The sequence below is a fragment of the Felis catus genome, chromosome D2, assembly GCF_018350175.1.
Source record: "Felis catus isolate Fca126 chromosome D2, F.catus_Fca126_mat1.0, whole genome shotgun sequence".
NCBI classification, from domain to species: domain Eukaryota; kingdom Metazoa; phylum Chordata; class Mammalia; order Carnivora; family Felidae; genus Felis; species Felis catus.
Window position 1 is genome coordinate 19612392 of NC_058378.1, and position 27922 is coordinate 19640313.

The window sequence follows — 27922 nt, forward strand, 5'->3', positions numbered from 1 at the left end:
CCGTGTCAGGCAGGCTCTGTGCTAACAGCTCAGAGCCTGGAGCCTGCTTCAGATTCCGTGTCTCCTTCGCTCTCTGCCCCTCCCCCACTCGCGCTCGCACTGTGTCTCTCAAAAAAGTAAATGTAACAAATAAAAATTAAAAAAAAAACACATTTGGTGTATGTGAGTGCAGTCATTTTCAACCATTTAAGGACTTTTTAAAACGTATGCATAAGCACACGTGAGTGTTTACTTATATATGACCGCACCCACATGATAGTTGTCTTGCCTTTGGGATACATTCCTTGAAAAGAATTTACACGGACAGAATTCAGTTTTATTATCAAATAAATTTGTATTTAATCACAACATGTAAATTCTTTGGAGAAATGGAAACAGATAGATGTCAAGTCTTAGGGAGACGACCCCTTGGTTTCCTCGGGTCCCCTGGCAGTCATCACTATGTGAAAGTTGAAAGCGTGAAGTTTAAAGTGCCTTTTTCTGTCTGTCCTTCTCCCTCGGTTGACATATTTTTAAATGCACATTTTCACATCGAACAATAAGAATAATATGTCCACGTCTTTGTTTCCTAAAAAAAAAGACGGTAAGTCATCTACGCTGAGGATGGAGAAGAGGATCTCAACCAGGCGAGCCATCCTAGAATGTTCCAGGAAAACGTGGAACTGGCCTGTAAGTGGCAATTCTTACTGCCTTGTGAGCCAGTTGTTACATCGGCTTTTTTTTTTCTAACATTGGACCCATCTTAGAGGAGAGACTGTAGCAGATGAGAGCTCATGCTCTCTCGTTCATGATTTTCCCAAGCAATGACGTTTTTGAGAGGCATACTGAAGGTGTTAATATTTAGTAACAGAAATCTCTCCTTCCTCGTAGTCAGCCTCGTCCCCACCCTTTTCCAATCTGCTGGGCTAAGGCTGCACGACAGCTGTGCAAAAATCCTGTCAAGAGACAGATCTGCTTTGACCAGCAGTTTCTGTTCCCACCGGGAAGTTCTCCCCAACTTTGTCAGAAGGGCCGATTGACACTTGGCTGAATTCTCGCAGGAAGGTTTTTGTTCTGCTCAGTTGTTAGCACTCTGGACAGCTGCACAGAGGTGGAGGGACCACCCCTTAGTCCAATTCTATTGAGGATGGGGGTGGGTGCGGGGGTGGGGAGGGGGGGAGGAAATGGTGGGAAGGATGGATGGCTGGGCCAATTTTTGACAAAGATGTTTACTCGGGTTTTTTTTTTTTAAACCAGTAAAATAAAATTTTATTTGGCAGTTATTTCCAAAGTTACAGAGAAATGGGTCAGATGTCCCAATTAGTCGCACTGATCGCAGAAAATGCTCATAACCATTCACAGGAAATGTAGTTTCTCCTAAATTGACAGAATACTTGGAATGGACACATCGAGTCTAAACAGTTTAATCCGTAGGTGTAAAGGATTAACAGCCAGAGGCAGACTGAAGTGTCTAGTATTCTCCTGAAACAGGACTCTGGCTGCACTGTCGCTCTCCGGTCCCGGAACCCCTCCTTCACCCTCATGCTGCTCCGAGGTGCCGGGAAAGGCCTAACAACACAGGGGAGTTCAGACCCCGTGGTGTCACAGGTGCAGGCCCCCAGACCGAGTGGTTACCGAAGCAAGAACCCAGAGGAACAGAATCTTTCACTGACAAATATTTAAGTGATAGAGAGAGTTTGAAGAAATGAGAAGAACGTACGACAAGTTCTGAAGGGAAGCGCTGGCGGCCCCTCCTCCGGGGAGCCCCTCGTGCCTAATGGGCTTTGCCCTCAGCCTCGCGGGGCTCCCGTGGCCAACAGCAGTCACGACCAAAGACGCCTGTGCAAACTGGCCGTAGTCCCCGCAGACGGCGGCAGCGAGGCCCCGTCCTGGCAGACGGGGCAGAGAACCCCAAGACAGAAATCAGGCTGATCTGCTCCGGACGATTCCCTTTTCCATCCTGGGCCGGAAGTACAGACCGAAACGCCCCGTTTTAGACACGAAAGACGTGCGCGCTTTTTCACGTTCCTCCCGGAGGAACAGCGTCACCGCAGCGCAGCCTGTGGAGGGAAGACGGGGAAGGAGCCGCGTCCGTGGCGGCACCCGGGCGAACCAGGCTGGGGACCCAGGGAGCAGGTCCTCCAGGAAGCCCTCAGGAGCGGGAGATCTTGTCCGGAGGCATGAACCCCGTGTCCCCGAGGGCCCTGAGCGCCCCTCGGCCACCAGGCAGAACCACCAGTGGCTGATGCGGCCGTGGTTGAGAGAGAGGTGGAGCCAGACTTCCGGGGGGGAACGGCAGCGCCCGGCACACCATGTAGCCGATGATGTTGGCATGGCAGCTGCAGATCACGTAACTGTCCTCCTGCTGCTTGGCGTCTGCCCGGTGGATGTGGTTCCGGAAGGCGGCCTCGATCCGGGCCCCGGCTGCGTAATACTGCACAGCCTCGGGCTTCCAGTGGGACACGGGTGGGTCGGGCTCGATGGGGGCGCCTTCCCTCCGCACAAGGTCTGTGCTGACCTTGGAGACGCCTGGCAGGTGTTCGCAGTGGTGTCGATGGCCCGGGTCATGGACGAATGCACAATTTTGTTAAAGTTCAAGCCCAAGCTGGCAAGTCGGAGCCCCGTCGGTTCAGCCTGTTCACCACCCGGGGGCGTCAGCGTGCGGTCCTTTTCCTGGGAAGCATCCACGTGGTTCTGGGAGTGCCTGGCGAGGAAGATGTGTCGCGTGGCCTTGGCTTCGTCGTGGTCCAGTCTGGAGGCCGGTTCTTCTTCTCCACATTCCGGGTTCCTCTTCCGCACGTTCGCCAAGGACAGCGGTTCTCGCCTGTCCCCGTTGCAGTCCCAGACGCCCGGCCAGGGGCCCGCCGACCCCGCCCACGCCGGCACCTGGACCGCGCGCGGCTCCGCGTCCCTGCCCGCGCGGGGCTTTCCCACCGCCACGGCCGAGGATTGCAGCGCGGCCGAGCCTCCGGCCAGGCCACCGGCCGCCAGCTGCAGCACCTGTAGGAATGCCAGGCCCGCGCCTTTCCCACGCCGGCTCCGGGCAGGCGCTCCGCGTCGCTTTCTGGGGCGCCCTGGGTGGCTCAGTCGGTTGAGCGTCCGACTTCGGCTCAGGCCATGATCTCGCGGCTCGAGAGTTCGAGCCCCACGTCGGGCTCTGTGATGACAGCTCACAGCCTGGAGCCTGCGTCAGGTTCTGTGTCTCCCTCTCTCTCTGCTCCTCCCCCACTCACACTCTGCCTCTCTGTCTCACAAATAAATAAAAACGTTAAAACAAATAAACATCACTCTCTTCAGAGAGGCCTTCCCTGACCCCCACCCCCAGCGAAATCAGCCCCACTCACTCTCTACCACGTGACCTTATCTTATCCTTGTCACCGCCCTTATCAATACCTGCCATTGACTTATTTATCTTCTCGTTCGGTCCAGCAAGATCCTTGTCTGCCTCCATTGCCGAGACCAGTGCCAGGCCCCAGAAGGGGCTCATCTTTGACCCGCCGACCGCTCTGTGCTAGTGGATGGTTTTCACAAGCCAGTCGTTACATGAATTTCATGTCCACGTTCTGGTGGTGTTTAAGTACACATCTCAGTGCCCTTATGATTTTCCGTTTTAAGGACACAAAAACATGAATCGCATTCTTTTTCTTTTTTTTAATCTTAGAGAGAGCGCATGCATGAGCGAAGCAGGCAGAGAGAGAAAGAGACGGAATCTTAAGCAGACTCCACAGTCAGCATGGGGCCGGCCCGATGTGGGGCTCAATCCCACAATCCTGGGATCGTGACCCGAGCTGAAATCAGGGGTTGGATACTCAACCGACTGAGCCACCCAGGCGCCCGAAGAGTGCATCACTTTCCTTAGGCACCACCGTGACTTGGGCAGAATTCTGGATAGAAACGCATTTCACGATTAAGACGTCAAAAGGTCTTTAACTTTTAGGAAATTACCCCGGTCCGCACCGAACCGTCCTGCCATTATCACTGGCTTCAGAAAAGGCATCTGCGAGGCAAACGTGACAAAGTAGAAGTCTAGGAACTGGAAGATCAAATCTAAGCTAAAATTGTACTCGAACGAGGCAAGGCCTGTTAGTTCTACCCTACCAGTACCTTCTCACAAGTTCCAAAGTTCGGAATCAGAGACACGACCTCACCAAAGCTGGTGGACAAGCTCAGTCTCCCAGTACACTGCCTGGATCCTTGTGCTGGCTCTCAGAAAAAAAGTGAGGAGGTGCCACCTTTCATTTTTCAAGGTCAACATTTTGTCTTTAAGAAAGCACAGAGGCTTTTATGCAGCAAACACAGACCCCTAAGAGTTTCTGGGCTGAGATGCTGTCCCCGGCCCTGCTTTGTCCGAGTCACCCAGGGCAGCACCCCAAGGCCAAGGACAAGTGGAGGGAGGAAGCTGCTCGTCCCACTCCAGCTGTGAACCACCAGGGAGAGCCACTCAGCAGGTCTTCAAGGACCTAGGACCCTACTAGGTGGGGACAGCCAAGGTTGGGGGGCCGGGGGGGTTGCGGTTACGCTCTCAGAGACTCAAGCCCGTTGTGTTACCTGACGCGTATTTTTTTTCCCCCGAGGGCTGGTGAAACCTAGAGGAAATACCCGTTGCCTCCCTAGTCCCGGCTGTTTATTTCCACACAGAGATGTCACTGCTCTGCCTATGCCCTCCAGGATTTCCCACCCGGAGGTCTGACACAACCAACCATCAGGGTGCAGTCTCCTTACCGATCTGCCCTGGCCACCGTCACTGCTCGCCGTACCTGATGCCCAGACTGGCCCGGGTTTCCAGGTTCCCTGACTTTGTCTTGTTTGGGAATAGGACAGAAGAGCAGAAGAAGAGAAAGGTGACCCTGTGTTGGTGGCTTCCAGGCTTAAGATTAAGCTGACACCAAGAGCAGGGAAGTCAAGGTTCGTCAGATCAGAAATGAACAAGCCAGGGGCACATGAGCCAGCCTTCTCAAAATAAATAACTGGACAAAATATAATTAAAAGAAACTGTATCTCTGGAATCAGGATGTATCTCTGACATCGGGATGTGTCTCACCATAAATGATGTGTCTGGCATTCCATCATTTAACGGGTCTTAGTTTTAGGTGATGCAATAAAGTCGTGGTAAGTGAAGTGAGACTCAGCTTTCCCAGCACGCCGGAGGGTGGATTTAGAAAAGGTTTCAGAGGATGGGTTTGCAGAAAGTTCTTCCAGCTTCGCACCACAGCACCTTCTCCACAGTCAGTGAGCCACGGCTATGCTCTCCCTACCGAGGGTGTGTGTGTGTGTGTGGGGGGGGGGGGGATGTAGCTTCCCAATCCTTTCAGGAGCTTTCCCCGTGTGGTCAGACACCAGCCCCCGCGGGCAGACGGCGCGGCGAGACTAAAGACAGAGGCAGGCCACTCCGTGGTGGCGAGAAGCACTTTTAATAAGAGCAAAGGGAACTTAGGAGGCTTGTCTTGGGCTCAGCAAGAGAAATGGATCCTTGCACCTGTCCTCCAAATCTTAAAAGTTTCCAAAGAGGCGCTGACTGGGCTCAGTCACATGTACTGTGCAGGCGTTTTCAGCATCTCAAGGCTGTCCTCGGAGCAGCCTCCGGGAACAGAAAAGGCAAACGGAACCCACATTTCCAGAACAGGAGAGGGGGCTCCTGAGTACTGGGGTCCAGCTCAAGTCACATTCCCCAACTGGTGGGGAGGCCTTCCTTGGGCGCCCTCTCTCAGCATTAGTGGTGGAGGCTGTACCTTATATCTGCTATTTCTATGTTCTTCACAGTTCCCTTTCCTTCTTATTAGTCTCGGGTAAGGGGTGGGTGTGGGAAGGCCACCTTAGTCCTTTTTTTTTTTTTTTTTGAATTTGTTTTAATGTTTATTTATTTTTGAGAGAGAGAGACAAAGCGTGAGTGGGAGAGGGGCAGAGAGAGAGGGAGACACAGAATCCAAAGCAAGCTCCGGGCTCTGAGCTGTCAGCAAAGAGCCCAACGTGGGGCTCAAGCCCACAAACCAGGAGATCGTGACCTGAGCTGAAGTGGGAGACTTGATCAACTGAGCCACTCAGGCACCCTGGGTGTGTGTGGGGGGGGAAGCTTTATAATGAGAGAAGAGCGACACAGCCATGAGGCGGGAACAAGAAAGTGTATCGCTGTGGTAATGACTTGTGACATAGGTATCCAAAGACCACATCCAGAAAACTTGCTCCTGGGAATAAAAGCAAGCCAAGAGCCAGATTCAACACAAGCACCTTTGCCTCAACCCGTAAAATCTGTGTATGTTCACAAGCATCCCTTATTCAACGTACAGACGGACAGAGGTGTGTCACACGTTGACTTGTATGAGTTGAGGGCACTGTAGGGGTGAGGACCACAGTGAGAATCAAACACTCCAGTGTCTAACTTTAACATGGCTTCTAATCACTTCGAGGGCTTGTGAAACTCAGAGCAGGGGACTCTGCCCACAGAGTTTCAGAGTTAGGAGGTCTGGGGTGTGGCCTCAAAACCGCAGCTCTAGAAAGTTCCTAGGTGACACTACCCTCCCCTTTGAGAAACCCCGGCTTATCATCATATGATGAGCTCACCAGCAGAAAGCAGGGACCAGGGTCGTGATGGCCTTGGGGGACTCAGGCCGGACAGTGTGAGTGCAGATCCCAGTTCTGGTGCAATCACCTTAGGAAATGTGTTCGCTTTTCTTTATCTTAGTTTCCCCATCTGTAAAATGGGGATGATGGTACCCAAATGCTGGGATTCAGAGAAGAATTAAAGGAGTTAAAACGCGCAAGGTGTTTAGACCACGCCTGGCACATAGCAGGCACTTTGGAATTGAGTTTCACTGAAAAAGTACGGATCCCGGCGTCAGACCAATGGCTTTAAACTCAGTACCTTGTGAAAGTCACTTCACCATTCTGAGCTTCAGTTTTTTTACTTGTGAAACGAGGACGAAAACAACACGTGTCTTACGGGGTTTTCATGAAGATTCAAAACGCTAAGACGCTGGTTATGAAATCTTGGCAATTGAGCATATCGTCAACTTTCAGCTCCTCTAAATGGGGTCTCCTTCCGGTGAAGGGTGGTGACTCTGTGGGGTAATGCTGCCCTCTGCTGGATAAGTGTGCCTCTCTAGAGATTCAGTCGACGTTCTCCATTCACCAAGCAAAAAAGCTAACCATCTTCAACAAGTTCCTATTCTCTGAACACGTTTCTTTGGCCGCCATGATCAAACATAGTTGAATTAAATCACCGTCAGTGAATGGTTTCCTCACTTGGCAAAATCACACGCCGCTTGGCAACTTGCTTGGGTTGCAGCCTCATTTCCAACTTTTATTTTTACGAAGACACAATTGGCTGTGTTGTGAGATCCTGTTTAAGTTTTCTACTCTTCAGGGCGCCTGGGTGGCTTGGTCAGTTAGCATCCGACTCTTGACTTCGACTCAGGTCGCGATCTCCCTGTTCGGGGGTTCAAGCCCCGCATAGCGCTCCGGGCTGACAGTGTGGGGCCTGCTTGGGATTCTCTGTCTCCTCTCTCTGCCCTGCCCCCTCTCAAAATGAATACATTTTAACAAATAAAAAAAAACTTTTTAAAAAAATCACTGGTATAATTTAAAAAATGAAATAACATTTCTGCCTTTCATGATTGTTGCTTTCCTGTGAATTGGGAATATTGGGACGGCTGCCTAGTCCGGTAATGCACGCGAACGTTGTATTCTTTCAGGGTCGCTGTGGTAGGCACTTGAAACAGGGTAGCGTTATCACCTGGTCGCTGGGATGCGTCATGTGCCGAAACAGCCAGACGATACACACGGGAGCAAGTGTCCCTCTGTGTCCGGATGAAGCTTTATTTATTAATGATGGAATATGAATCTCTCTTAATTTCCGCACGTTATAAAATATCATTCTTTGATTTTTCTCAGTCACTCGTAAGAGTAAACACCATATGCAAAAACGGGAGCTGGCCAGTTTGCGTCTGCGATCTGTACCCTGCAGACCCCCGGTCTAGAATCCTCCGCCAGCGTCCATCCACATGCTGAGGGGACCAGACTGGTGAATTAAGCCGACATCATGCCCGCCTTCTTCAGACCCCTGAGGATGCCACTAATCTCTGCCATTCTGCTAGAGACAACATTTACTCTCTTGGCCAGGGGTGTACTTTTGAGCTTCCACTTGGCTTTCCTTTCTAGGGCGAATTTCACCATAGATCCAATATGTATTGAGGAATTTTGCATCAAGGTTTAAGGGATATCGGTCTATAGTTTCTTTTCTTGTAGTGTCTTTGTCTGGCTCTGGTATCGGGATGCTGGACTCTGAGAATGAGTTAGGAAGAGTTTCCTTGTCTTCCATTTTTTGGGACGAGTCGGAAAACCATTGGTGTCAGTTCCTGTCTAAACATTTGGTAGAATTCACCTGTGAAGCCATCAGATTCAGAGCTTTCCTTTGTCAGGAGGAAACACAAACATTCGGTCTATAACAAGATCTTCAAGTCCTAACAGTCTGATTTAAATGTATACAGCCTCACTTCAACAACATATAAAAGCCCCTTTCTTATTCAAGCCTGTCTCCCTCCCCTTTCAGGTGTTAATGTCACAAAATGACATCTTTATGTATTATGTGTCCCCGGGCAGACTAAGGATAGTTTCTTACGCATTCCTCTCTTAAAGCTCATAGAAAAAGTGCAGAATTACCAAATCAAAGTAACAATAATACTAGCTTTTATAAGTGCCCACACATTTAACTTTGCTTCTCCATATGGCTTCAAGCTACTACTGTCTAGTTACGAATTCCTAAAGTCTAGTGTCCTTTCATTTATTTTACGTATTTATGTATGTATGTACGTATTTGTTTGTTTATTTATTTTTAGAAAGAAAGGGGGTTGGAGAGGGGGCAGAGGGAGAGAGAGAGAGAGGGAGAGAGACAGACAGAGACAGAGACAGAGACAGAGACAGAGACACAGACAGAGAGAATCTTAAGCAGGCTCCACGCTCAGTGTGGAGCCTGGCATGGGTTTTTTTCCCACAACCCTGGGATCATGACCTGAGTTGACATCAAGAGTGGGATACTCAACCGACTGAGCCACCCAAGTGTTCCTCCTTTCACTTCAATCTGGATGACTTCCTGTAGCATTTCTCACAGGGCAGCCTTTTGTTTATCTGGGAATGTCTTCATTTCTCCCTCGTTTTTGAAGGATAGTTTGCAGGATATAGGATTCTTAGTTGACATTCATTTTTCCTTCTGGTCTCTAAGGTTTCTGACGAGAAATCTGCTGATAATCCTATGGAGGGAAATATGATTAACATTTAATATTAAATAAAAGCTTCAATAAAGCTTTAATAATGCTTCCACTTAGCTTTATTAAGGCATTAATAACGTACCTTATTTTGTCTTATGCGACAGAACATTGCTTACAGTATCATGATGTCCGTTGAGTTATAGCATCATTTTGAGACCGATCATTCGTAATTTAAAAAAAATGAATGGAATGTTTTAAGGTTAGTCATTGGGACTCTTTAAAAGCCCAACAATATTATAGATTTTCAAACTGGAAGTGAAAACGAGCTATGGAAACATCATACAGATTTTAATTTCTAATAAGGGAAATAACAATTGCCAATAACCCACGTAGACGAAAAGCTCTTTGGAGTCCTTATTTGTGAACCCAAAAAGTAAGAATAGCAATGGAAATAATCTCCGGCTGTGACTGGTCCATTTCTTGCTAACGACTTCATAAAGAGCCTGTCAAAGTAAAACAAAACACACTCTTGCGTGTCTCCTCTAGTCTCAATACTCTACTACAACGCTATTTCACTTCTCACATCAGACATGGGGAAGTTTGCACACACCAAGCAATTCTGTGACACTCTCTGGGTGTCCTATGATCTAGCTCAGTTCTGACCCTATCTACCTGATGTTATCGGATCCCACATATTAAGGACCTAGTCTCACATGGGGCACCTGGATGGCTCCGTTGGTTGAGCCTCCGGCTTCAGCTCAGGTCGTGATCTCGTGATTTGTGAGTTCAAGCCCTGCAGTGGGCTCTGTGCTGACAGCTGGAGCCTGCTTCCGATTCTCTCTCTCTTTCTCTCTCTGCCACTCACCCACTTGTGCTCTCTCTCTCTCGCTCTCTCTCTTTCTGTCTTAGAAATACTAAATGAATAAACCTAAAGAAAAAAATAAAGGACTTAGTTCTATAAATTGTGCCTGCCCCTTCAGATGCCCACAGCAAGTCCAAGGTGGTTGTTTCCATGGTGCTTCTGACTGATTGGCTACAGATTGGAGGTTACCACAAACCCCCCTGTCTTTTGGTTCAATTCACTTGCTAGAGCAGGTCACAGAATTCTGGAAATCACAGTTTACTTACTAGATTGCCAGTTGATTATAAAAGGATATTGTTCCTGGTCGAACTGGGGAGAATCCAGGTTCTGGGGCCTCCACCCAACGGGAACTCAAGAACCTGAAGTTTCTTGGTCTTGTCACGAGAATGAATTCGAGGACAGACGAGCGGCACAGCACATAAGTGACACAAGTGGCAAAGTTTATTACGACAAAAGGTACACTCGTGAGAGATGAGGGCGGAGAACGTAAGGGACAGAACCGCGTCCCGAGGTTTGGGTTTCTGTCTTGGATCAGCAATTGTTGACTAGAGGCAGCATATGCATTACTTGGGGCCGGTAACAGGGTTTCGTGCCTCTTTCTTCCCATTTTAGTCAGAGGGCTCCTGTCACGGCATCTGCCATCGTGACCTGTCTTCTTGGGAAGTACTGCCAGCACAGGTCTCTGACCTTCCCTATAGCCAGCTGGGACCTCCTCATTGCTGACCTTCAGGGATTAGGTGTCGGTTGCCTACTCCAACAATATTACTCAGGAATAGCCGGACGGAAAAGATGCAGCGGGCAAGGTATGGGGGGGAAAGACCCAGAGCGTCCCGTGCCACTCTCCCCAAATCTGCACAAGTTCACCAGCCCTAACGCTCTCCAAACCCCATCCTGCTGGGGTTCCGTGAAAGCTCCATTCCATAGGCATGGCCCATTAAATCTTTGGCCATTGTGGGTTGAACTCAACCGCCAGCCCCTCTGCCTTCCCCACCCCTCTAATCCTGATGCTGTTCCCATGGCAACCAGCCCCTATCCCTGGGGGCTTTTCCCCAAAGCCATCTTCTCAATATATATTCCGGTGTCATGGAAAGGGACATCTTATGAATAATAAAAGACCACTTTACTGCTTTCCTCACTTAGGAAATTTCAGGAGTTTTAGGAGCTCCATGAAGGGCGTTGGATACGAGAGGGAAAAGATACGATAAAATAGGCAGAGAGGGAAAGGTTAGGACTTGAGGTCCCCGGGTGGGAAAAAAACACGTATTTTGGAACGATGCTGGGAGTGTCTGACCATAGCAAACCCCCTCGGGCATAAGATCCCTCTCCAGAGTGTAACAGATAGCACCTATGCTCCCTCAGGAATTTAACACTCAAACTACCTAACTAAAAAAAGGAAACCATAAGACTTGCGTTACAGGAAGGACACTATGATCAGCCTGACTCCTCACACAATGGAGCCGAGCCAATCAGGAATGGGCAACCTGGCACCTAGAGTTACCCAGCCGGTGAGGATAGAACCTGAGAAGGAGCAGGCGGGAAGGGCAGGGAGGGCTGAGCAGAACCTTAGGAAACAAGGAGCCTTGCCTACAGTGGCTGGTATTCACTTTCCTGCCCCCTCTCTGTAAAGACCGCTTTCCTACTACTCTAATAGACTTTTGCCTGCTCCTCATTTTGTGCCCGTCTCTTCCTTCTTCCACACAGCAAGAAAACAAATCCCGGGTACTGAGGCGAAAACCCTGCAACAAGGACAGAGGAAGACCAAATCGCACATTTCTTATTATAACTCACAGTATCGCACAGCCATTGTTAGGGGATGCCAAGCACCCTTGTAAGACCACGGCCGGACCTGAGTTTTTGGTCATTTTAGCTCAGAGAGCTGCTTGTTGTAACCTGAGGGAATCTGACCACAATTAGTTTTATCCTTTTTGGGTTTTTTATCTATTTTTTTTTCCTCTACTCTTTCCCCCGCCCCCTCACTTTTCTTTTTTCTTTATTCTGTCCCTTTACCTTTTTCTCATTTTTCTTTCTTTTTTCAATTTTATTTTTTTATTCAGTTTTCATGTTTATTCATTGTTGAGCGAGAGAGAGACAGACAGACACAGCACGAGCCGGGGAGGGGCAGAGAGAGAGGGAGCCACAGGCTCCCAAGCAGGCTCCAGACTCTGAGCTGTCAGAGCCTGACGCGGGGCTCGAACCCACGAACTGTGAATCATGACCCGAGCTGAAGTCGGACACTCAACCGACTGAGCCACCCAGGCCCCCCTCTTTCTTTCTTTCTTTTTTTTTTTTTAACTTTATTTATTTATTTTGAGAGAGACACAGAGAGTGAGTGGGACAGGGGCAGAGACAGGGAGAGAGAGAATCCCAAGCAGGAACTGGAACTCACAAACCATGAGATCATGACCTGAGCCAAAACCAAGACTTGGATGCTTAAGGCACTGAGCCACCCGGGTGCCCCTCTCATGTTTCTTTCTAAATAAATCTGGAGCTAATATCTTTCAGGGACATTTTGTTTTTTCCCCTACACTTGTTCACTACCCTTCCCCCGCCACACACACATGCTCTCTCCCAAAGATAAAGCTTGTTTGAAATATGCTAAACTGATTCTCTCCCTGATAATATCTGCAGATTTGAGTTAAATAACCTAGAAAACAGGCCATCTTGTTGAATGTGATGTAACTTGGGTAAAAATTAATTTAAAAAAACCTCATATAGAGACACCCAGGTGGCTCAGTGGGCTAAGCATCTGACTTCAGCTTAGGTCCTGATCAAACAGCTTGTGGGTTTTAGCCCCGCATTGGGCTCTGCACTGACAGTGTGGAGCCTGCTTGGGATTCTCTCTCTCTCTCTCTCTCTCTGTTCCTACCCCACTTGCACTCACTCTCTCTCCCTCAAAAATAAATAAATAAAAACTTTAAGGGGAAAAAAAACCCTCATACAATGAGGAGGAAAGCTGATAAATGCAAACAAAAAAGGGCAGCCCGATGTCTGAGGCCAGGTACTCCCCTGCATGGTTTTAGTTTCTGCAATCTTGCTTGCCTCTTGCATCGGCCAGCAGCCAGGAAGCAGAAACTTCGCTAAACTAGTCCTGCCCAACCCGGAAGCACGTATATGTAAAAACTCAGTAAAACTCCAGCCCAACGTTCAGTCTTTGGAGGTGACTCCACTGACTGAGCGAACACCAGTGCAAAATAAACAGTCCGTTCTGATTCCCTGCATGCTTGTCCCCGGACAAGCTCGTGCTGGATGCCCAGCATTTGCTGTAACAACAGAATGGAGTCAGGAGGCCAGCAGGGGAAGCTCTCCTATGGGAAGGGGAATTAAAAGAGAGAGAAGGAAACCATAAGAGACGTTTGTTGTTGTTGTTATGTGTATTTATTTTTTGAGAGAGAGACAGAACACAAGCAGGGGACGGGCAGAGAGAGAGAGAGAGAGGGAGACACAGAATCCGAGGCAGGCTCCAGGCTCCGAGCTGTCAGCACAGAGCCCAACACAGGGCTCAAACTCACCAACAGCGAGATCATGACCTGAGCTGAAGACACCTTAACTGACTGTGCCACCCAGACGTCCCGGAGAGACTCTTAACGATAGAGAACAAACTGGGGGTTGATGGAGGGAGGTGAGTGGGGGATGGGCTAAATGCGTGATGGTATGAAGGTGTTATGATGAGCACGGGGTATTATATGAAAAGTATATGTGAAGCGATGCATCACTCAATTCTACTCCTGAAACCAATATTGCACTATATGCTCACTGATATGGGCAGCAAAGGCAGAAAGGAATGTAGATCAAATTAAATTTCCTTATAACCTGCAGCCTATGGACACATATAACACTTTAAGCAGGCAGAGCGTTGGTGCAAAGAGGTGGTTTTATTAAAGCATGGGGACAGAACTTAGGGGCAGAGAGAGCTGCCCTGGGATTGTAAGGAGAGACTGATGATATACTTGGGAGTTGGGGGAGGTGAAGGCTAGGAGACGTTTCCAGAAGGACTTTTATATGTTAAAGAAGACTTACAGAATCCAGAAGCATAGCTCCTGGGAAGCAAAATTTGCTTTCCCCCCTGGCAAAGCATTATCGGTAAAATGGTCTGGAGTTCCCAGAGAAATGGTTCACTCTGCCGGCCTCAAGGATTTGAGCTGCAGGTCAGAAGGAAATTTAATGTCATCTGCATTCTTTTCTGCCTCTGCTGCCCATATCAGTTTTGACAAGGTTACTTTCTTCTAGGTGATGAGAGGGGCTTATAAAGAAGATTACCTAACTAGAGCTCGATGAGGGAGCAAGAGACAGGCAGGGCAAAATACAAGCCCTCCCCCGGGTGGGGTGGGACGCGTGAGAGGTGCCTCAGGCACACCTGGCTGCCTGAAGACAAAGGAAAGAAACAAAACACTACAAAACAAATGGTTAACTGAGACATCCCAGTCCCTCGGCACAAGTGTCTCCATCAGTCTGCAAACGTCTTAGTAAATTACAGGAGAAAGGCGGCGTTATCAATAGCCTCGTTTCCAGAAACCTGTAGACTCCATTTCCTGGGGAAACGTGGGGAACAAAGGCAAGAGGGAATGGCAGGTAAAATCCAATTTCCTTATACCCTGCAGCCCATTGACAGATATCGGAGGCGGGCCGAGTACGACTTGACTCCAGGAACTCCCCACGGTCTCAATGTGAATGCTTTGCTAGAGAGACAACCTCAGCTTGACTTTCGCAAGGCCTCAGGTACCTTAGGGGTCCTCTTTGGCATAGCAAAGTCCCTCCGGAGGCCTCTCTTTTAACTTGTTGTCCCCAACCCCATAGTATCAATCCAACCATTCTTCACAAACCCCAGTTCAGCTCTTTCTGCCCACTGGCTCTGTCCCCGTGCTTTAATAAAATCACCTTTTTGCACCAACATCGTCTGTGGTCAAGAATTCTTTTGGGGGGCACCTGGGTGGCTCAGTCAGCTAAGCATCTGACTTCCACTCAGGTCACGATCTCACAGTTTGTGAGTTCCAGCCCCACATTGGGCTCTCTGCTGTCAGCGTGGAGCCCGCTTCACACCCTGTGTCCTCTCTCTGCCTCTCCCCTGACTTGTGTTTTCTCTCTGTCTCAAAAATAAGTACCAAAACATAAATTAAAAGAAAAAGAAAAACATTCTTTCCTGGCCATCGGCTCCAGGCCCCATGAACCCCATCACCACCCCAAAACTTCACCAAGCTGGTGGGGTGATTCTTAACTGAACGGTTTAAGATTTCATTTCTGAGAGAGCCAAAACTGGAATTAAATGCTGGTTTGGTGACATAGGGCTTAGCATAAATGACTCCATTTTTGGACTGGTTGTCTTGTTTTTAATAGCTTCATTTTTCAAAAAAAAAAAAATCAACCAAATTCCACTTTCAGTACAAAGGCAGAGTCTGAGTCAGTCTTCATCCTGGGTGCTCAGGGCAGGGAGAATCTCCCAAGTTCTGGTCTTTTCCATACAAAGATTTTGTGGTTGTTGTTCATTCTTTTTAATGTTCATTTATTTTTGAGAGACAGAGACAGAGCGTGGGCGGGGGAGGGGCAGAGAGAGAGAGAGGGAGACACGGAATCAGAAGCGGCTCCAGGGTCTGAGCTGTCAGCGCAGAGCCCAACGTGGGGCTCCAACTCACAAGCCTTGAGATCGTGACCTGCCCCGAGATCACGACCTGAGCCCAAGTCGGCTGCTCGACTGACTGAGCCACCCAGGCGCCCCTCCATACAAAGTTTTCGATGTCCTCCACTGTATGGAACCTGTAATTTTATGGAGAAAAGGAAATCTAATATAGACTAAAATATAAAAACTTGTTGAGAATATTGGGTTAAAGAACAAAAATTCAAACGAGTAACTTTAAAAGCCTAATCGGTGGGGTGCCTGGGTGGCTCAGTCGGTCGGGCGTCCGACTTTGGCTCAGGTCATGATCTCGCAGTTTGTGAGTTCGAGCCCTGCATCAGGCTCTGTGTGGACAGCTCAGAGCCTGGAACCTGCTTCAGATTTTACATTTCTCTCTCACTCCAAAATAAAGAAACATTAAAAAAATAAAAGTTCTAGTTGGTTTTAGTCGAGGACTCTCGAACTGGACAGCATGCCATCTGACAAAGAGAAGGAAGCTGCACCACAGGGAAGCCTTTTATAGGCAGAACTGAGGTAGAACAATTGGTTATTAGCAAAAGAAAAGAAAGGATTCTTTGAGGCAAGGTCACCTTCCCTTAGGGGAAAGATCAGGGAGGTCTCCTCCTGCAAATTACCTCTCTGGTGCTGATCTGGAGAATTCCAGCCCATGTGGTTGGTTCAAAATTCCACTCCTGGGAGAGAGGCTGAAACTGAAGTTGGGTTTAAGGTGATAAGTCTTGTGGTGATGAGTCTTTCGGGATTTCCTATAAGTGACTCCATCCTGGCCTGTTGTTTGACAAGTGCAGTGTTCATCCATCCTTTATTTGTTCACTCGTGTTCACCCTTCAAAGTGCCTGTGACGTGTCTTGTCCTTCAGGGCTGTTTTCAAATATAGTATGTAAGTCTATATATATATATATATATATATATATATATATATATAAATTTTTTAATGTTTATTCATTTATTTTTTTGAGAGACAGAGAAAGAGAGAAAGCATGAGGTGGGAGGAAAGGCAGAGAGAGAGAGACAGAGAAATCCCAAGCAGGCTCCGGGCTGTCAGCACAGAGCCCAGCGCGGTGCTCAATCCCACCAACCACGAGACCGTGACCTGAACCAAAACCAAGAGTCTGACGCTTCACTGACTAAGCCCCCGAGGCGCCCCTAAAACATAGTGTGTGAATAGAAAATTTCAGTTTTCTGAAATCGGCAGATCGGATCAGGGGCCAACAGCTCGGGGGATGACTGCCATTGAAAATATAATTTGTTTCTCACAGAACCCAAGAGGAGGGGCCGTGCCATGAGGGGACCACATAGGAAAGCACCAGAACAGGCCAGGAGGCAAAGAGAGAGGGAGGAAGCATAGACAAGAGCCTTTACTGTGGTCTCTAAACGAAGGGTTGAAAACAAGACAACCGGTCCACACCGGAGTCACAAAATTGCGCATAGGCCCCACGTCACCTGTAGAGAGCAAAATGGAGTCTGTCGCGTCGAGCAGGGGCCTGTGTCAAGCAGCGCCACAAACAGTTTAAGGGACTGCCGCCGGCAGCGTCCGCCGACACCCCAGAACTGATAAGAAGCAAAACCAGAGGAGGTCTACAGGGGCCCCAAACGGCTGAAATCCCTTTAAGAAGGGGAAGATTTTCACAGCAAACGGTCAGGCTCTTCAGACACACCTCTCTATGTCTGACCACTTCAAACGGGCGACTGCCACCCGATGAATCTCCATACAGAACTGAGATCCTTCACTACGTGGGCATCGTGAGCGGTAAGTGCCAAGAGATGACCCAGACCAAGGCCTTCTCTCAACCGCACCCCCACAGACGACTTTGAGACGGGTTCGTGAACTTCCGACACCCTTCCCAGGGTGTTGTGTGGCCGCTCTTACGTTCTGCTCTGTGCGCCGTGTAAGAAGCCGAGTTTCGTCAGACGGTGAAAGGTCACTGAGTTGGCAGTCCAGTGCCGGGCACGTAGTAGAGGCTCAAAAAGTAGTGCATGAACAACCCTTCCTGTGACTTGACGTGTCCTCGTTCGTGCTTTCCTCATTGGGTGAGTGTCCGCGCCCGCTGGTACATCAGGGGCTTTAAGGAACATAGTGGACACGATAATACCTCGCCGAAGCCTGACACATAACGCGGCTGCATAAACTGGGAAGACCGCGGGCCCTGAGGCCTCAACCTAGCCCAATCCAAAGATGTCGCTGAAGGCTTTTGGTCTCCTCACAAAAAAGAATTCCAGGAGAGGTCCAACACGGTGGATGAGTGGTACAAAGTTTATGAAAGTGAAAGTATACCCTTTAGATGTGAGACTGGGTACTGAGAGAGAGAGCGAGAGCGAGAGAGAGAGAGAGAGAGAGAGAGAGAGAGAGCGAGCTGTGTGCCCTGGGGTTTGGGTTTCTCTGTTTTATCGACAAAGGGTAAAATCTTCACTACTTGGGAACTAGCCTTCTTGGAAGCAGGGTTTTGTGCCTTTTCTTCCCTATTTGGTCAAGGGTTTTCTGTGATGGCACACGCCATCTTGGGCCTGTCCGGTCTGATCCAGCCTCTTGTGGCTTTGTTTTAGAGTACTGCCAGGAATGGCTTCTGATTCTGATTTTCCTGATAGCTGGCCAGAACTTCCTCTTCTGCCGGCCTCCAGGCGTCCTACAACGGCCTACTCTGACAATAGTACCGGCTCAAGAAGCACTTTTTTTCTTTAATGTTTCTTTGAAAGCATACAGGGGGACGGGGGGGACAGAGGATCTCAGGCAGGCGCTGCCCTTACAGCAGGGAGCTGAAATCGGGAGTCCAACTCACTGATGGCAGGCGACACCATGGCCTGAGACGAAGTCAGACACTCAGCCCACTGAGAAGCCCAGGTGCCCCTCGGTAAGCATTTCTGGTGGAATGAATGTGCCACGTACCGCACTGAACTCAAGTACGAGAACCAACAACGATGGGCATCGTCGAGGCCCGTAAGGGACTCATAATCTATTTTGAGGCCACATATGGTTTAAAGAAACAATTATAGAATCAGTCTGATGGAAGATGGTCGTGAAACAAACACTCTCAAAACTTGGTGGTTTAAAGCGATTTATTATTATTATCTCTCATAATTCTGCGCATTCTCTGGGTTCATCTGGGTGGTAAAGACTCAGAGTTTCTACAGCTGCTGCCACCAAATGGCCATCAAATGCCATCAAATGAAACAGCTGTCCTCTTAAGGCTCAGCTGACTGGGCCTCCTAGATGTCTCCCTCACGTACAGGCAGCAGGGGCTGCTGCTGGCCAGCTGGGAGCTGGCCGGCCATTTGACCACAGAGCGTGAGCGAGACCTCTCTGTGGGGCTCCCCGTTCTCAGGAGCAGAGTCTGGATTCCCAGCGGCAGCAAAACTCGGAGCAAGACTGCTGAGGGAGAAATCAAAAACATCCAGGCCTCTTAAAAGGCAGGCCCAGAATTGCTTAAGCGTCACGGCGACTGAAAGAGCAGACCTAGGCCGGCCCACTAGTGACCATGTCCCCGACATGGCCGCAGAAAGAAGTTCCTGCTCAACCCTCCGAACACGCCTCCTCCCCTTGAGTAACTTATGTTTTCTAAGAAAGCAGGCTACCGATTGAGGCATTCTTCCCAAGTCTGAAGTGGGAGGAAGGGGAGTGTGAGAGGCGTGGAAAGTGTGAGTGGAAGAGGGAGGGCTTCTCTCAGGTGGGGGCCAGAGGCAGGAGCCCTCAACCCTGTCCAGGCTTAGAATGACCTGGGAGCATGTTACCCCTCCCCAAACCAATTCATCAGAGTCTCCGGGGATGGCGTTTGATGCTAGGTATTTCTATAGCACAGCAAGGCTGACAGCCAACGGTTAATAGGGGACCAGTGAGAAACGTTCTGTATACACCGAGGCCAAACATGTTAGATAGAGATCCTCAGACACAGTGGTTCTTAAACTTCAGGTGCATCAGAATCTCCTGGAAGACTTGTTCAAACACAGATTGCTGAGCCCCAGCCCCAGAGTTTCTGATTCCCTAGGTCTGTGACCACCAGGCCCCACATTTGCATTTTTAACAAGTTCCAAGTGACTCTGATAATTGCTGATTGGGACCACACTTTGGCAGCCAATCGGCTGAGTCCACGACCCTTCCCCAGCCAATCGGCTAAGGCCATGATCCCTATAAAACCTTTGTGGTTTTGACGCCGTCTCTCTTTCTCTCCAGTATGTCACCGCCGCGTCGATGCAGGTAGGAGATTGAGCTCGAGCTAGCTGGAATAAAGGCTCTTGGCTTCTGCATCGGACTCGGCTCCCTGGTGGTCTTTGGGGATCACGAATTCGGGGCATAACACTACCATTCTCTACTGGTCACAACAATCCTAAGCCAGACCAGATTTAGTAGGGTGGAAAAAGGGACAGACCCTACATCTCGAAGGAGGGGGTGGTGTCATGCATCTAATGGGGGCAAGTATAGATGGTGTATATGTTTATAAAATACAGTAGAGCTCCTAAAGGATGCTACTATTGATCTGATGATGAGTGCCCTTTGTCCCCGATGAGGCCAAGTCTTCCCCATTCCGACACGAGCTCAGGACACCAGAAGGCCCACCACCCCGGGCCCAGAGGCGCTGTTGGCATGGCATGCAGGTCCTCGCTCTCGTTCTGACCGCACAGGCCAAGGCGAGGCTGCGCCCAAAGGCCAGAAGAGCCAGGAGAAGCAGGGAGAATCGCTTGGAGGAATTACTCGCAAGGGAGTGCTCCCGCCCACCAACACATGCATACACATGTGTGCGCACGCGCGCACACACACACACACACACACACACATTACCACCACCCCCACCCCCACCAGAACACACACACATCTCATGCCTGGGCCTGACAGGAATGGGAGGAGGGATCAGACGGGCCTCCTGAGGCCTAGGCTGCAAGCCCTTGGGATCCAAGGAGTCATAAGTCAGCTTCAAGCCACTGCCGCTTTGCCTATACCCGCCCCAGCACCATGACCCTCCCGAGGGGTAGCTGTCTCTCCAACACAGCCTCTTTGTGTGTGGTTCCTAGAGGGTGGGGGGTCTCTGTGTTGGATAGTCCAGAGGTCGCTGCTTCAATACCGCTCCCACTCCCTCTCCGACGCCATCTCTGTCTCCCTCACTCTTTCCATCTCCCTCTCCACACCCCCCCTCCCCTTGTCCCTCTTATTCTGACTCTCCCTATCTACCTATCTCTTATCCCAACGTGTTCCTTTCTCTGTCAATCACCTTGAAAGGGTGTCTCTCGGTCCTTGAACTGTCTACCTATCTGGGAATAGATCTATTCTCCTGAACCAGGATGTGGTGTGCGTGGGTGGGGTAGGAGGCGAGCAAGGGTCTCCGTAAACGGAGCTGGCTGGGACTGGTGATATTCTCGGGGAGCACAGGGGGCTCCCGGTAGGGTTTGAAAAGGTGGGGCAGACAGGAGGGAAGAGCCAGGAGGCTGGCTGAAAGAGCCATAGGGCTGGGGAGGAGGCACTGACAACACTGCAGAGCGGGCCCTGAAGGGAGGGCCTGCCAGACGGCCCACGGTCACTTTCACCTTCTTCCCAGTGAGCATCCCAATGTGGTGTGGTGAGGGGCGGTGCGGTGCGGGGCCGCGCGGTGCGGTGCGGGGATGCGAGGTGCGGTGCGGTGCGAGATGGAAGCGGAGGCGAGCGTGGGGCCAAGCCGGGAGCAGCCTACAAGAGTCCCAGGACCGGCGAAGGCCGTGGTTTGCGCCACAGCGCCTTGCCTGGGTCCTCTTGGGCCGCCTCCGCCACCCACGCGGGGCCCGCGGCGGAGGGCGGCGGCAGCCAGGCAGGCAGGCAGGCAGGCGCGTGCACGGGTGGAGCGCGGCACCCGCTGGGTTGGGACGCCTGGAGCAGGCTCTTGAGGCGCCCAGCGGCAGCGGCCGGCGTCTACGGCCATACCACCCTGAACGCGCCCGATCTCGTCTGATCTCGGAAGCTAAGCAGGGTCGGGCCTGGTTAGTACTTGGATGGGAGACCGCCTGGGAATACCGGGTGCTGTAGGCTTTTGCCTTCGGCCTGTTGCCTCTGGCCTCCTTGACCTCTCCTTTGGCGCCCGCCGCCCCTCCCCCCTCCCACCGTGTGTCCCTCTCTCCCCGGGGAGCGGGGATCCGGGGGCCAAACACACCCCGGCCGCTGCTCCCTCAGCCCCTCCCGGGCCGGTTCAGCGGCCTGGCCTGGCCTAGCCTGGCCCCGCCCCGCCACGCCCCGCCCCCCGAGCCCGCACACCCCACGGCACTTCACAAGGGGTCCGCTCGCCGCTCCCCGCTTCCCGCACCAGGCTAAATCCCGCTGCCCCGGCTGGAAGCCACGCCCCGGCTTTGCACCTTTCCCGACACTGCACCCGCACGGAAGGGGTGGGGGGGTGCGGTGAGGGCGGGTCCGGGGGCTGGCGCCTGGGGACTGGAGGGTGGGGGCTGGGTGGGTGGATACAAGAACCCAGGAGCGGGCGGGGCAGCGAGACCCCAGACTCAGATTCCGCCACAGGCCTGGGCTCCCTGGGTCCCGGACCTCTTCCCTCCCTGGAGCCCTCATCCCCAGGGTCCCCGGCGTTGCGCGAGGCCCAGCTAGGGCAGCGGGCCCGGGCTGGTGATGTTCTCTGGGGGCGCTGGGGCCTCCGGTGTGGCCTTGCATCAGGTGGGCGGACGGGAGGGAAAGGCCGGGGAGGGGGGGGGCGGGGGCTGGCTGGGCTCGCCCTGAGACTGGGGAGGAGGAGCTGAGAGCCCGGCGAGGGGTGGGGGGCCCAGAAGGCACGGCCGGCCGGATGCCCCACGCTCGCTTCCACCCTCTTCCCAGTGAGCGGCCCGACGTGGTGCGGTGCGGTGCGGTGCGGTGCGGTGCGGGATGCAAGCGGAGGCGGGCGTGGGGCCAAGCCTGGAGCAGCCTGCAAGAGTCCCGGGACCGGCGAAGGCCGTGGCTTGCGCCACAGCGCCTTGCCGGGGTCCTCTTGGGCCGCTTCCGCCACCCGCCCGGGGCCCGCGGCGGAGGGCGGCGGCAGCCAGGCAGGCAGGCAGGCAGGCTGGCAGGCAGGCAGGCAGTCAGGCGCGTGCACGGCTGGAGCGCGGCACCGCTGAGTTGGGACGCCTGGAGCAGGCTCTTGAGGCGCCCAGCGGCAGCGGCCGGCGTCTACGGCCATACCACCCTGAACGCGCCCGATCTCGTCTGATCTCGGAAGCTAAGCAGGGTCGGGCCTGGTTAGTACTTGGATGGGAGACCGCCTGGGAATACCGGGTGCTGTAGACTTTTGCCTTTGGCCTTTTGCCTTCGGCCTGTTGCCTCTGGCCTCCTTGACCTCTCCTTTGGCGCCCGCCGCCCCTCCCCCCTCCCTCCGTGTGTCCCTCTCCCCCCCGGGGAGCGCGGCTCCGGGGGCCAAACACACCCCGGCCGCTGCTCCCTCAGCCCCTCCCGGGCCGGTTCAGCGGCCTGGCCTGGCCTAGCCTGGCCCCGCCCCGCCACGCCCCGCCCCCCGAGCCCGCACACCCCACGGCACTTCACAAGGGGTCCGCTCGCCGCTCCCCGCTTCCCGCACCAGGCTAAATCCCACTGCCCCGGCTGGAAGCCACGCCCCGGCTTTGCACCTTTCCCGACACTGCACCCGCACGGAAGGGGTGGGGGGGTGCGGTGAGGGCGGGTCCGGGGGCTGGCGCCTGGGGACTGGAGGGTGGGGGCTGGGTGGGTGGATACAAGAACCCAGGAGCGGGCGGGGCAGCGAGACCCCAGACTCAGATTCCGCCACAGGCCTGGGCTCCCTGGGTCCCGGACCTCTTCCCTCCCTGGAGCCCTCATCCCCAGGGTCCCCGGCGTTGCGCGAGGCCCAGCTAGGGCAGCGGGCCCGGGCTGGTGATGTTCTCTGGGGGCGCTGGGGCCTCCGGTGTGGCCTTGCATCAGGTGGGCGGACGGGAGGGAAAGGCCGGGGAGGGGGGGGGCGGGGGCTGGCCGGGCTCGCCCTGAGACTGGGGAGGAGGCGCTGAGAGCCCGGCGAGGGGTGGGGGGCCCAGAAGGCACGGCCGGCCGGATGCCCCACGCTCGCTTCCACCTTCTTCCCAGTGAGCGGCCCGACTTGGTGCGGTGCGGTGCGGTGCGGTGCGGGATGCAAGCGGAGGCGGGCGTGGGGCCAAGCCTGGAGCAGCCTGCAAGAGTCCCGGGACCGGCGAAGGCCGTGGCTTGCGCCACAGCGCCTTGCCGGGGTCCTCTTGGGCCGCTTCCGCCACCCGCCCGGGGCCCGCGGCGGAGGGCGGCGGCAGCCAGGCAGGCAGGCAGGCAGGCAGGCAGGCTGGCAGGCAGGCAGGCAGTCAGGCGCGTGCACGGCTGGAGCGCGGCACCGCTGAGTTGGGACGCCTGGAGCAGGCTCTTGAGGCGCCCAGCGGCAGCGGCCGGCGTCTACGGCCATACCACCCTGAACGCGCCCGATCTCGTCTGATCTCGGAAGCTAAGCAGGGTCGGGCCTGGTTAGTACTTGGATGGGAGACCGCCTGGGAATACCGGGTGCTGTAGGCTTTTGCCTTCGACCTGTTGCCTCTGGCCTCCTTGACCTCTCCTTTGGCGCCCGCCGCCCCTCCCCCCTCCCTCCGTGTGTCCCTCTCCCCCCGGGGAGCGCGGCTCCGGGGGCCAAACACACCCCGGCCGCTGCTCCCTCAGCCCCTCCCGGGCCGGTTCAGCGGCCTGGCCTGGCCTAGCCTGGCCCCGCCCCGCCCCGCCCCCCGAGCCCGCACACCCCACGGCACTTCACAAGGGGTCCGCTCGCCGCTCCCCGCTTCCCGCACCAGGCTAAATCCCACTGCCCCGGCTGGAAGCCACGCCCCGGCTTTGCACCTTTCCCGACACTGCACCCGCACGGAAGGGGTGGGGGGTGCGGTGAGGGCGGGTCCGGGGGCTGGCGCCTGGGGACTGGAGGGTGGGGGCTGGGTGGGTGGATACAAGAACCCAGGAGCGGGCGGGGCAGCGAGACCCCAGACTCAGATTCCGCCACAGGCCTGGGCTCCCTGGGTCCCGGACCTCTTCCCTCCCTGGAGCCCTCATCCCCAGGGTCCCCGGCGTTGCGCGAGGCCCAGCTAGGGCAGCGGGCCCGGGCTGGTGATGTTCTCTGGGGGCGCTGGGGCCTCCGGTGTGGCCTTGCATCAGGTGGGCGGACGGGAGGGAAAGGCCGGGGAGGGGGGGGGCGGGGGCTGGCCGGGCTCGCCCTGAGACTGGGGAGGAGGCGCTGAGAGCCCGGCGAGGGGTGGGGGGCCCAGAAGGCACGGCCGGCCGGATGCCCCACGCTCGCTTCCACCTTCTTCCCAGTGAGCGGCCCGACGTGGTGCGGTGCGGTGCGGTGCGGTGCGGTGCGGGATGCAAGCGGAGGCGGGCGTGGGGCCAAGCCTGGAGCAGCCTGCAAGAGTCCCGGGACCGGCGAAGGCCGTGGCTTGCGCCACAGCGCCTTGCCGGGGTCCTCTTGGGCCGCTTCCGCCACCCGCCCGGGGCCCGCGGCGGAGGGCGGCGGCAGCCAGGCAGGCAGGCAGGCAGGCAGGCAGGCTGGCAGGCAGGCAGGCAGTCAGGCGCGTGCACGGCTGGAGCGCGGCACCGCTGAGTTGGGACGCCTGGAGCAGGCTCTTGAGGCGCCCAGCGGCAGCGGCCGGCGTCTACGGCCATACCACCCTGAACGCGCCCGATCTCGTCTGATCTCGGAAGCTAAGCAGGGTCGGGCCTGGTTAGTACTTGGATGGGAGACCGCCTGGGAATACCGGGTGCTGTAGGCTTTTGCCTTCGACCTGTTGCCTCTGGCCTCCTTGACCTCTCCTTTGGCGCCCGCCGCCCCTCCCCCCTCCCTCCGTGTGTCCCTCTCCCCCCGGGGAGCGCGGCTCCGGGGGCCAAACACACCCCGGCCGCTGCTCCCTCAGCCCCTCCCGGGCCGGTTCAGCGGCCTGGCCTGGCCTAGCCTGGCCCCGCCCCGCCACGCCCCGCCCCCCGAGCCCGCACACCCCACGGCACTTCACAAGGGGTCCGCTCGCCGCTCCCCGCTTCCCGCACCAGGCTAAATCCCACTGCCCCGGCTGGAAGCCACGCCCCGGCTTTGCACCTTTCCCGACACTGCACCCGCACGGAAGGGGTGGGGGGTGCGGTGAGGGCGGGTCCGGGGGCTGGCGCCTGGGGACTGGAGGGTGGGGGCTGGGTGGGTGGATACAAGAACCCAGGAGCGGGCGGGGCAGCGAGACCCCAGACTCAGATTCCGCCACAGGCCTGGGCTCCCTGGGTCCCGGACCTCTTCCCTCCCTGGAGCCCTCATCCCCAGGGTCCCCGGCGTTGCGCGAGGCCCAGCTAGGGCAGCGGGCCCGGGCTGGTGATGTTCTCTGGGGGCGCTGGGGCCTCCGGTGTGGCCTTGCATCAGGTGGGCGGACGGGAGGGAAAGGCCGGGGAGGGGGGGGGCGGGGGCTGGCCGGGCTCGCCCTGAGACTGGGGAGGAGGCGCTGAGAGCCCGGCGAGGGGTGGGGGGCCCAGAAGGCACGGCCGGCCGGATGCCCCACGCTCGCTTCCACCCTCTTCCCAGTGAGCGGCCCGACGTGGTGCGGTGCGGTGCGGTGCGGTGCGGTGCGGGATGCAAGCGGAGGCGGGCGTGGGGCCAAGCCTGGAGCAGCCTGCAAGAGTCCCGGGACCGGCGAAGGCCGTGGCTTGCGCCACAGCGCCTTGCCGGGGTCCTCTTGGGCCGCTTCCGCCACCCGCCCGGGGCCCGCGGCGGAGGGCGGCGGCAGCCAGGCAGGCAGGCAGGCAGGCAGGCAGGCTGGCAGGCAGGCAGGCAGTCAGGCGCGTGCACGGCTGGAGCGCGGCACCGCTGAGTTGGGACGCCTGGAGCAGGCTCTTGAGGCGCCCAGCGGCAGCGGCCGGCGTCTACGGCCATACCACCCTGAACGCGCCCGATCTCGTCTGATCTCGGAAGCTAAGCAGGGTCGGGCCTGGTTAGTACTTGGATGGGAGACCGCCTGGGAATACCGGGTGCTGTAGGCTTTTGCCTTCGACCTGTTGCCTCTGGCCTCCTTGACCTCTCCTTTGGCGCCCGCCGCCCCTCCCCCCTCCCTCCGTGTGTCCCTCTCCCCCCGGGGAGCGCGGCTCCGGGGGCCAAACACACCCCGGCCGCTGCTCCCTCAGCCCCTCCCGGGCCGGTTCAGCGGCCTGGCCTGGCCTAGCCTGGCCCCGCCCCGCCACGCCCCGCCCCCCGAGCCCGCACACCCCACGGCACTTCACAAGGGGTCCGCTCGCCGCTCCCCGCTTCCCGCACCAGGCTAAATCCCACTGCCCCGGCTGGAAGCCACGCCCCGGCTTTGCACCTTTCCCGACACTGCACCCGCACGGAAGGGGTGGGGGGTGCGGTGAGGGCGGGTCCGGGGGCTGGCGCCTGGGGACTGGAGGGTGGGGGCTGGGTGGGTGGATACAAGAACCCAGGAGCGGGCGGGGCAGCGAGACCCCAGACTCAGATTCCGCCACAGGCCTGGGCTCCCTGGGTCCCGGACCTCTTCCCTCCCTGGAGCCCTCATCCCCAGGGTCCCCGGCGTTGCGCGAGGCCCAGCTAGGGCAGCGGGCCCGGGCTGGTGATGTTCTCTGGGGGCGCTGGGGCCTCCGGTGTGGCCTTGCATCAGGTGGGCGGACGGGAGGGAAAGGCCGGGGAGGGGGGGGGCGGGGGCTGGCCGGGCTCGCCCTGAGACTGGGGAGGAGGCGCTGAGAGCCCGGCGAGGGGTGGGGGGCCCAGAAGGCACGGCCGGCCGGATGCCCCACGCTCGCTTCCACCTTCTTCCCAGTGAGCGGCCCGACGTGGTGCGGTGCGGTGCGGTGCGGTGCGGGATGCAAGCGGAGGCGGGCGTGGGGCCAAGCCTGGAGCAGCCTGCAAGAGTCCCGGGACCGGCGAAGGCCGTGGCTTGCGCCACAGCGCCTTGCCGGGGTCCTCTTGGGCCGCTTCCGCCACCCGCCCGGGGCCCGCGGCGGAGGGCGGCGGCAGCCAGGCAGGCAGGCAGGCAGGCAGGCAGGCAGGCAGGCTGGCTGGCAGGCAGGCAGGCAGTCAGGCGCGTGCACGGCTGGAGCGCGGCACCGCTGAGTTGGGACGCCTGGAGCAGGCTCTTGAGGCGCCCAGCGGCAGCGGCCGGCGTCTACGGCCATACCACCCTGAACGCGCCCGATCTCGTCTGATCTCGGAAGCTAAGCAGGGTCGGGCCTGGTTAGTACTTGGATGGGAGACCGCCTGGGAATACCGGGTGCTGTAGGCTTTTGCCTTCGGCCTGTTGCCTCTGGCCTCCTTGACCTCTCCTTTGGCG

At 55.3% G+C, this 27922-nt stretch overlaps 6 non-coding genes and 1 pseudogene across 6 annotated transcripts; 6 read left to right on the top strand and 1 right to left on the bottom strand.

Moving 5' to 3' along the window:
* Positions 1-2055: 2055 nt before the first annotated feature.
* Positions 2056-3466, bottom strand: LOC123380772 (annotated as a pseudogene).
* An 18068-nt stretch (positions 3467-21534) lies between these two features.
* LOC111557201 lies at positions 21535-21653 on the top strand. The gene has a single exon (XR_002737057.1). It is a non-coding gene; the product is annotated as a 5S ribosomal RNA (ribosomal RNA).
* A 1117-nt stretch (positions 21654-22770) lies between these two features.
* Positions 22771-22889, top strand: LOC111557141. The gene has a single exon (XR_002737000.2). It is a non-coding gene; the product is annotated as a 5S ribosomal RNA (ribosomal RNA).
* Positions 22890-24024: 1135 nt separating this feature from the next.
* On the top strand, positions 24025-24143 carry LOC123381067. The gene has a single exon (XR_006587564.1). It is a non-coding gene; the product is annotated as a 5S ribosomal RNA (ribosomal RNA).
* Positions 24144-25262: 1119 nt separating this feature from the next.
* Positions 25263-25381, top strand: LOC123381075. The gene has a single exon (XR_006587567.1). It is a non-coding gene; the product is annotated as a 5S ribosomal RNA (ribosomal RNA).
* Positions 25382-26505: 1124 nt separating this feature from the next.
* On the top strand, positions 26506-26624 carry LOC123381076. The gene has a single exon (XR_006587568.1). It is a non-coding gene; the product is annotated as a 5S ribosomal RNA (ribosomal RNA).
* Positions 26625-27755: 1131 nt separating this feature from the next.
* On the top strand, positions 27756-27874 carry LOC111557209. The gene has a single exon (XR_002737064.1). It is a non-coding gene; the product is annotated as a 5S ribosomal RNA (ribosomal RNA).
* Positions 27875-27922: the final 48 nt, after the last annotated feature.